Genomic DNA, 9,019 nt, shown 5'->3' on the forward strand with positions numbered 1-9,019 from the left:
TGAAAACATCTGAACTCTTGCATGACAAGCTAATGTTTGTGACTGAGGGCGTGGTCCCGGCCCCGGTAGTATCAGAGCCAGTGGTCCCGGAAGAGGAAAAACCTGGAAACAACGCCGCTCCCTCATGAGCCTGTACTTGGGATGCTGCCCTGGTCTCCCCAAGTTCTGCCCTGGGCTTGGTGCTCTGTGTTTATCCCCAAACTGGATCCTGGCCCATCCTGGACCCAAGGTTGGTGGTAAGCAAAGCATGGCAAGTGGCTTTCAGGCAGTCAGGATAACATAACAAGAATGAAAATGCTGTTCAAATCTTCCATGATTAGAAACCTACTGGTCAGGGGCACCTGGATGGCTCAGTCAGTTGAGCGTCCGACTTCGGCTCAGGTCATGATCTCACAGTCCGTGAGTTCGAGCCCCGCGTCGGGCTCTGTGCTGACAGCTCGGAGCCTGGAGCCTGTTTCCGATTCTGTGTCTCCCTCTCTCTCTGACCCTCCCCCGTTCATGCGCTGTCTCTCTCTGTCTCAAAAATAAATAAACGTTAAAAAAAAAAAAGAAAGAAAGAAACCTACTGGTCAGAGGCTGGGTTAGGATGCATGAAAGTGACTACAGAATGTCCCTCGGTATTATTTCTGACAATACAAAATCAATTTGCATTTAATACATTTTAAAATAATCAGCCCACCCATATTAGTTGATATTACTAATGAGAGCCGAAATTGAATCTTAATGTGGTTCCTGAGCATATTCAGCAGAGGTTTATTACTTCTGAAAATGCTTCGTGTAATCACGGTGCTTTATCGTTGAAAATGCCAGGTTTTGTGATACAAATATATTAGATTCATAATTAAAATGGTGTTGTCTGTTAACGCTACCGCAGCATTTTCCCCAAGCAGGCACTTAAAAAAAAAAAAACAAAAAAAACTTTCAAGGATGAGCGAGCTCCTTTTTTAGGAGAGATTCTTCCCTCCATATGCTTTATGTATTAAGATGATCGATTCAGAGAACAATAAACTTTAAGAGTGAGAGTTAATGAGGCCTCGCCCAAACCGTGAAAAAGTCTCTCCAGGCTCCGCCTCTCTCCTGCGGGTTCAGAGTGGTATGGATTGGGAAGCCCCATTAAGCCGTGTGGCCCGAGTCATCACAGGAAAAATATAAAGATATAATGAAAGTTCTTTTACAGGTTGGTCACAATAGTTCATTCTGCGCCTGATTGTTTGGTTTAGGGAGGGATGAGGAGTCTAGTCCTACCCCCCTCCCCCCCGCCACTGCCCCTCCCCCATACCCACAGGGCTCTGGGGCAGAAGAGGATTTCTACTCATTCGCCGTAAGTGGCCAATCACAGGGGGTCTGCTGACAGCAAAGAGTGAGGCAGGAGTGGATCTGGGGTGGAAGAGCAATGGAAAAGCACCGGAATATTCCTCCAGGTGTCTCTTCCCTTTACCTGCTGGGTGGTCAAAAAACTACAAAGGGTTTTAGGGTATGGTTCTCTTGAAAAGCACCAGTGCGTTGCCCTCATGAAGTGAAGCATGGCTGCCTGGGTCCCTCTAGCCTAAAAGGAGCCAGACTTTTGGGTTTCAGGGAAACCAGGCACTGGCCCTTAAAGGCTCATAATATCCTTACAGTCTTGTATAATCTGTTTTGCCCTCTTCGGTGTAATTTTCATGCAAGTGTGTTATTGGTAAAATGGAATTGACTAAGGCAGAGGCGTCCAGCCTTTTACCACCAAGAACTCTTTCTATTGCCTTGCACGATGGAAAAGAGACGTGTCATTTATTGGTTTTCCACTTTTTAAGTTCAGAGCATCTGATCAGCAGTATGGCCCACACTGCTGACGTACTTCTTACCTAATGCCACAGGTCATGACTTTATTTATTTATAAGAGAGAGAGAGAGCAGGGGAGGGGCAGAAAGAGAGGGAGGGGCAGAAAGAGAGGGGGATGCGGGGCTCCAACTCACCAACTGTGAGATCATGACCTGAGCCAGGCGCTTAACCAACTGAGCCACCCAGGCGCCCCATCTGGGTCATGGCAATTTAATCAGACACGGGGACTTTTACAGCAGGCCTGCCCATGACTATTGTTAGATTTTATGAAATGTTTAAAATAGTCTAGGGGCGCCTGGCTGGCTCAGTCAGTACAACATGTGACTCTTGATCTCGGGGTTGTGAGTTCGAGCCCCATGTTGGGTGTAGAGTTTATTTAACATAGTCTAAGCACTCCTTCACTGCCATGAAGACTCTCGAGGCTTGTTGAGCAGAACAAAATCTGGGGAGGAGGAGAGGCGGGAGCAGCTGATGTCCGCGCTGGGGATGCTGAGGACTCCTCGAGTTTCCTGTGACGGTGACGGAGCGGAAAGGTAGGGGCTCTCACGGTGCGGAGCTGCTGAGCGGGTCTGTGTCCAGGAGTGGGAGGAGTTTTCCAACAGGTGGAAAGGGAAACAAGCTAGGTGCGCCCGGGCACGTGAAGGTTAACTACAAGAACAACACTAAGAGATATACTGTTTCAGATCAAAATGAGCACAAGAAACACCCAAGAACAGGATATAATGAAGTGCGCCCTTCAGACCACAGGTGACAGACATGCGGTTCAAGATGGGAAGGACTCTTTCAACAGGCGAAAGCCACACTATTGAAGAGGTGCCAGGTGCCAGACATTGCTTTAGGTTCTTTACGGGGCCAGGTTTTCTTGCAATAGCTTTGTGTGGATCACGGACGCCGTTCCCTTGCCTTGTCTCCACGGACTCACGGCCAAATGCAGGTACAAAGGGGACTGTAGGCAACAGTAGCAACCGTGACAACTACAGAAACATTGATGGAAACAGGTAACCCATTCACTGAGTGCCTGACCAAGATCAAGGACCAGGATTAGCCTTTTACCTGAAATCAGTTCAGTCTTGAGGACACCCCGATTACAGAGGTGCCATTGTGATCATTCCCATTTTGCAGCTGGAAAAACGGAGACTCGGTGACTTGTCCTAGGCCACCAAGCTGGAGAGAAGAGTCTCTGAGACCCAAATCCCAAGTGCGTCTGACTTCAGAGTGCTTGTTTATAATAATTAGGGTAAATAGGAAAGGAAAAAAAACCAAAGCGCCGCCTTCACTAAAATTTCCGTGGAACACAGAGAGCCAAAAAGGCAGTCCCAGTGGCCGTGGAGGTGGAGGCCTACTTATACTTAACACGGAGCCTCAGCTAGCCCCATGGGGACAGAGGCAGGCTCTGTTTGTCCCACTCCCCGCCGTACATGACAGCCTGCTGTGAGCTGGGGCAGGAGAGAAGGCACATTGCACAACAGACATGGAAACCAAGGAAGACAGCTTCCACTCTCTCTAACCATTCCTTCCTCCCCAAGTGTTGGAAGCGTCTGGAAGGAATCTGGGGATCTGAGGGGAGGGCCAGAGCTCCCGCTGAGTGAGTAACACCGTGTCCCGAGAAATATGAGACGGTGACTGTTGATTGGACACTGTTTTTACTCCCGAGCCGGTGGACCTGGGAATAGGGCTTACATTTACGGTATATGAATAGTCTGTATGTGTGATGGATGGGCCTTGCATCTTCTACGTAGGTATTTTCCGAGTTGGAGTTTAACCTTCTTTCACGAGAAGATTTGACCTGTTTCTTCGTGTAGGATGTTGCAACGTGGGGCATGAATTTCGATGCCTGTTTTTGACGACGATGGTGAATATGGCTAAGAGATAGGGATCTTCTTCACGAAGCTCTTTAATTCCAGAGGACCCTCTTCTTAACAAATCCTTGGCATGTTTTTCTTAGAAATGAGGAAGATGTTCCACAGCTATTTTTTTTAATTTTTTTTTCATCGTTTATTTATTTTTGGGACAGAGAGAGACAGAGCATGAACGGGGGAGGGGCAGAGAGAGAGGGAGACACAGAATCGGAAACAGGCTCCAGGCTCTGAGCCATCAGCCCAGAGCCTGACGCGGGGCTCGAACTCACGGACCGCGAGATGGTGACCTGGCTGAAGTCGGACGCTTAACCGACTGCGCCACCCAGGCGCCCCTCCACAGCTATTTTTAAATCTTTGGGTTAAGTATGTTCACCGTGTGTCGGTTCCTTCGTCTAATACTGACACATCTTAGATTTAGTAGGTTTGAACCCCATCTAGACCATTATCTGTCGTTTGACTGCTTGGCCATCAAGTAGATTGCTTTACGATCTGATCTGATGGTTAATAGACTACCAGACTAACCAGGGACTGCAAGACAAATGGTTCTTAATGGGCGTCATGGTGTCGTGCTCTAGGACTTACCGTGGCTCCCCATTGCCCTTTGAGTCCACTGAGACTTTTGGCCTACGCTTTTATTCCCCTCCCTCACGCAGGATCCTGGCTACAAGTGCTGCGTTTCAGGCCTCGGCCCCTGTCTGCCCAGGGGCCTCGACCCCGTGGGGAGCTCACGAGGCAAAATGTACTTCACTTCTCATAGCCAGCCCGCTGTGGCAACCAAATGAAGACACGCTCAATCACTTTGTAATTAACACACCATTCAGTGGCCTGAAGGGCACCACACATTCTGAAAACCAAAGGCAGGCTTTGGAATTACCGTTTTCAAGGGTGGAAAGGAAAGAAGGAGAAATAAAAAAGCTTTAAATGAGGACTGTTTACATTTGCCAGCATTTCTACCTGTAATAAAAAAGAAAAAAAAAAAACAAACAGAACAGAAGCAGCCTCGTGAAAAACAGCCTGTTCAAAACCACTGAGCTATATTAAAATACACACCAGCACAGACGTTCTGTCACTTTAAAAATGTTTTGAATCCCTGATGCCAAGCAGGATGCTGGGGGCTTCCGGCAGCCAGCACCAAGTGTTGGGAAAACATAAAACAACAAAAAACAAAAAAACGCCCTCCACGTTGACTCAGCCAAAATAAACATTCCATTACTCCCATAATAAAGACAACTTCTCGATCGAGTGGATGAAATTCCAGGTAGCTCGCTTTCCAGGTCGTACCGTGTAGGCAATTTTTCAGAGACACTTCCCAGCCGTGTGCGTAAGAAAGTGTTGAATTCAGTTGGCTGAACGGAGGTTAAAGGAGAAAGACAGCACTGGGAGTTAGGGTACGAGGTGCTATCCGGGAATGTGTTGGACGGTTAAACCCAAGGGCTCGGGTGCAGTGGACTAGTTGTTTCCTGACAATGCCCAGAAGCTTCAAATGAAACTAATTGCTGGAAATGTGAGAGGACTGTGGCCAGGGCACATGCTAAAAAAAAATCTCAGGGGCGCCTGGGTGGCGCAGTCGGTTAAGCGTCCGACTTCAGCCAGGTCGCGATCTCGCGGTCCGGGAGTTCGAGCCCCGCGTCGGGCTCTGGGCTGACGGCTCGGAGCCTGGAGCCTGTTTCCGATTCTGTGTCTCCCTCTCTCTCTGCCCCTCCCCCGTTCATGCTCTGTCTCTCTCTGTCCCAAAAATAAATAAGCGTTGAAAAAAAAATTTAAAAAAAAAATAAAAATAAAAATAAAAATAAAAAAAAATAAAAAAAAATCTCAGGCTGGTTTGTAGAATGTTTTATTTTTTTAAACACTTGTTTTTAATGTTTATTTATTTTTGAGAGAGAGAGAGAGAGAGAGACGTGCAAGCAGGGGAGGGGCAGACAGAGAGGGAGACAGAAGATCCAAAGCGGGCTCTGTGTGGACAGCAGAGAGCCCAATGTGGGGCTGGAACTCACAAACCGTGAGCTCCTGCCCTGAGCCAAAGTCTGACGCTTAACTGACTGAGCCACCCAGATGCCCCTGTAGGACTTTTTTTAAAAAAAAAAATTTTTTTTTTCAACGTTTATTTATTTTTGGGACAGAGAGAGACAGAGCATGAACGGGGGAGGGGCAGAGAGAGAGGGAGACACAGAATCGGAAACAGGCTCCAGGCTCCGAGCCGTCAGCCCAGAGCCCGACGCGGGGCTCGAACTCACGGACCGCGAGATCGCGACCTGGCCGAAGTCGGACGCCCAACCGACTGCCCCACCCAGGCGCCCCACCCCTGTAGGACTTTTTAAAAAGAAGAAAGGAAGGGAAGTGGGAAGGAGGGAGAGAAAGGGAAAGGGAGGGAGGAGGGGAAGAAGGAAGAGGAAAGAAGAAAGGAAAGGAGGAAGGAAAACAGGGAAAAGCAATGACATTAGTGACTTTGTAACCCACAGCTTCCCAGTTCACAGGTTCCGCAATCACCCATACATTCCTCAGATTTTATCTTGTCTCGTTCTTGTCAGAACCTTGGGATTTTAGAGTTTTTATATGTGTTTTCTTTTCTTTAGCAAGGAAATGAACACATAGAGATTGAACGACTTTTCCAGGATGACCCGGCAAACAGGTGAAGGAGTGGGGACCACAGCCAATTTTAATGATCAAAGCCGAGAGAGCCTGTTGTGCATTGTGGAATGCGCCCACGTGCCTCTTGCCGGGGTCCCTCTGCTCTCACGTTGCTGTTCAAGTCCCCACATGGGATGTTTAGAGAAGATCTTTCTGAAGGCAGGGGCATGGACTTACTGATGCCCAGACGTCCTTGGCCACATCGTGGCTCACTTGTGATCCTAAAAACGCACTGTGAGCCTCTCTGGAAACAGTCCCCTGTGCAGGAAGTGGGGATTGGGCTCCATTTCTTGTCCTTGAGCAGTTTTCATTCCCAAATGTTGGGAAAGGTCATAAAAGAAAAGAATGGTCGCGGATGGTCTGTCTTCCTAGGGAGATCTCACTGCTTGACAACCAGGGGCCTTCCCCCCCTGCCGGGGGCTGTGTGGACTGCACCGGAAGTCCAGTCACAGAGAGCTCTGAATGTAGGTGACTTCTTCCAGGAGTCTGTACCATAGGCTCCCCATCCCCTAATCTTCTGGGCTCCAAACTCGGTTGGCATCTACACCTCTCAGTCCCTTACGGTAAGCAGGGGACGGAGGCTGGGGGGGAGGCTTTGGGGTAGGTTTCTCTCGCTGATACTCAGATCACCTCCTGAAGGAAACCTGCTGCCATTTTGGCTCTACAGTTATTTAATGTGGTGAAGAGTTGCTGTAGCAACATGATTTCTGCACCGGGTTGACATAAATTCATGCTTGCCTGATTTGTAAAGAAAAATTGGACATTTGATCTCCACCAGAGAATTTATACATAGGAACAGACACTAGCTATGAATCCCAACCTTATTATTATTTTTTGACTTTTTTGTATGGGTTAGAACATACACAAGAATAAAGACCCGTCTAACTAAGCTGCACGTGCCTCTTGCCAGCCTCAACAATGATCAACGTACGACTAATCATGTTTCATTTTTATACTCCCTCCTTCTCCAGCCCTTACCCACTGTGTTATTTTTACATTAATCCCAGCTATCACATAATTTCCTCCACAAATATTTCAGTATGAATCTCTGAAAGCTAAGGACTCCATTTTTAACAAATGATTCTCACATGAATAATAAATAAAATCTAGGCATAAAGGAAGGTTTCAGAATATAAATTCTGCCTTTCTCTCAAACCAAATTATTTAAACTGAATCTGTTCCCTTTCATTAATATCTCTACTTCAGACACTATTTATATTTTGGCTTCAATTAGAATCGCACTATGTAGCAGGCAAAATTCCAAGTACTTTACATAAATTATGCCACTTAATGCTCACAACAGCCTTGAATGGTCAATACTAATATTATCCCATTTTACAGATGAGGAAAATGAGGCACAGTGAGGTTAGTGACTTGGCCAACATCAAACTCTTAGAATGTGTGAATGAGCAAACGCATCGTTGTTCGTTCCCAATCAGAGTTAATCTCACCATCGAAATGACTGTGCAGTGAGCTTACAATTTGTAGCTTATCAAGCTTGGCTGTACTTTGCATTTCCATACCTACTCTTTTTTTAATTATTTTATTTTATTTTTTTTAATATGAAATTTATTGTCAAATTGGTTTCCATACAACACCCAGTGCTCATCCCAACAGGTGCCCTCCTCCATGCCCATCACCCACTTTCCCCTCCCTCCCACCCTCCATCAACCCTCAGATTGTTCTCAGTTTTTTAAAAAAATATGGAATGCTTCACGAATTTGCGCGTCATCCTTGCGCGGGGGCCATGCTAATCTTCTTTGTATCATTCCAATTTTAGTATATGTGCTGCCGAAGCGAGCACTAGTCTTTTTTATTTAAAAAAAATTTTTAATGCTTTATTTATTTTTAAGACACAGAGAGACAGAGCATGAGTGGGGCTGGGGCAGAGAGAGAGGGAGACACAGACTCTGAAACAGGCTCCAGGCTCTGAGCTGTGAGCACAGAGCCCAACACTGGGCTAGAACTCACAAACTGTGAGATCGTGACTGAGCCTAAGTCGGCCACTTAACCTACTGAGCCACCCGGGCGTTCCCCATTTCTGTACCTACTCATAAGACTGGACATTAAACCTTACTGAGCAGACACAGATCACTGTGAAGCATGCTAGGTGCTTTAAGACTTCTCGGGACAACTACCGATCTTATTTCCATAAGTGCATTTTCAAGTGTTCTGTATATTCTGTGAAATCCTAAGCACTCTGCTTCAATGGAAACTACTTGAGAGGCAGTGCCGAGAGGTACCCACCATGCTGGATTATGTCGTCCAACCACCTCTGGCTGTGGGACGGAGGGTAAGTAGCTGTTCTCCAGGTCCTGGTGCTTCCCTAGCCCCATCCAAACCTTGCCACATTGTATTACAATTACCTCCTTATTGGTGTGTTTCCTTAGAGGTTCCTTGAGGCCAGGAGCCAATCGGCCATATGTTGGTTTGGCTGTTGGTTCTTTTTCTGTATCTGAGAACTGACCCTGGCGGACAGTAAATGCTCAGTAAGTTTTTCCAGATCTTATAATTTCCTGAGGAGCACAGGGAAAGGGAGAGAAAGTCTCAAGCAGGCTCCATGCTCAGCACAAGCCCAATGCCAGACTCAATTCCATGATCCTAGATCACGACCTGAGCCAAAATCAAGAGTTGGACACTCAACCAAGTAAGCCATCCAGGCACCTGTAATTCTCTGAGTTCTTTCTCGTTTTCTTTCAAATCAGGCAAATAAC

The 9,019-nt window shown here is 46.9% G+C and overlaps 1 non-coding gene across 1 annotated transcript; it reads right to left on the reverse strand.

The window, feature by feature from the left end:
* Nucleotides 1-8,002: 8,002 nt before the first annotated feature.
* On the reverse strand, nt 8,003-8,109 carry LOC115519524. The gene has a single exon (XR_003970534.1). It is a non-coding gene; the product is annotated as a U6 spliceosomal RNA (small nuclear RNA).
* Between the last annotated feature and the right edge of the window lie 910 nt (nt 8,110-9,019).

The sequence above is a fragment of the Lynx canadensis genome, chromosome B4, assembly GCF_007474595.2.
Source record: "Lynx canadensis isolate LIC74 chromosome B4, mLynCan4.pri.v2, whole genome shotgun sequence".
Lineage (NCBI taxonomy): Eukaryota > Metazoa > Chordata > Mammalia > Carnivora > Felidae > Lynx > Lynx canadensis.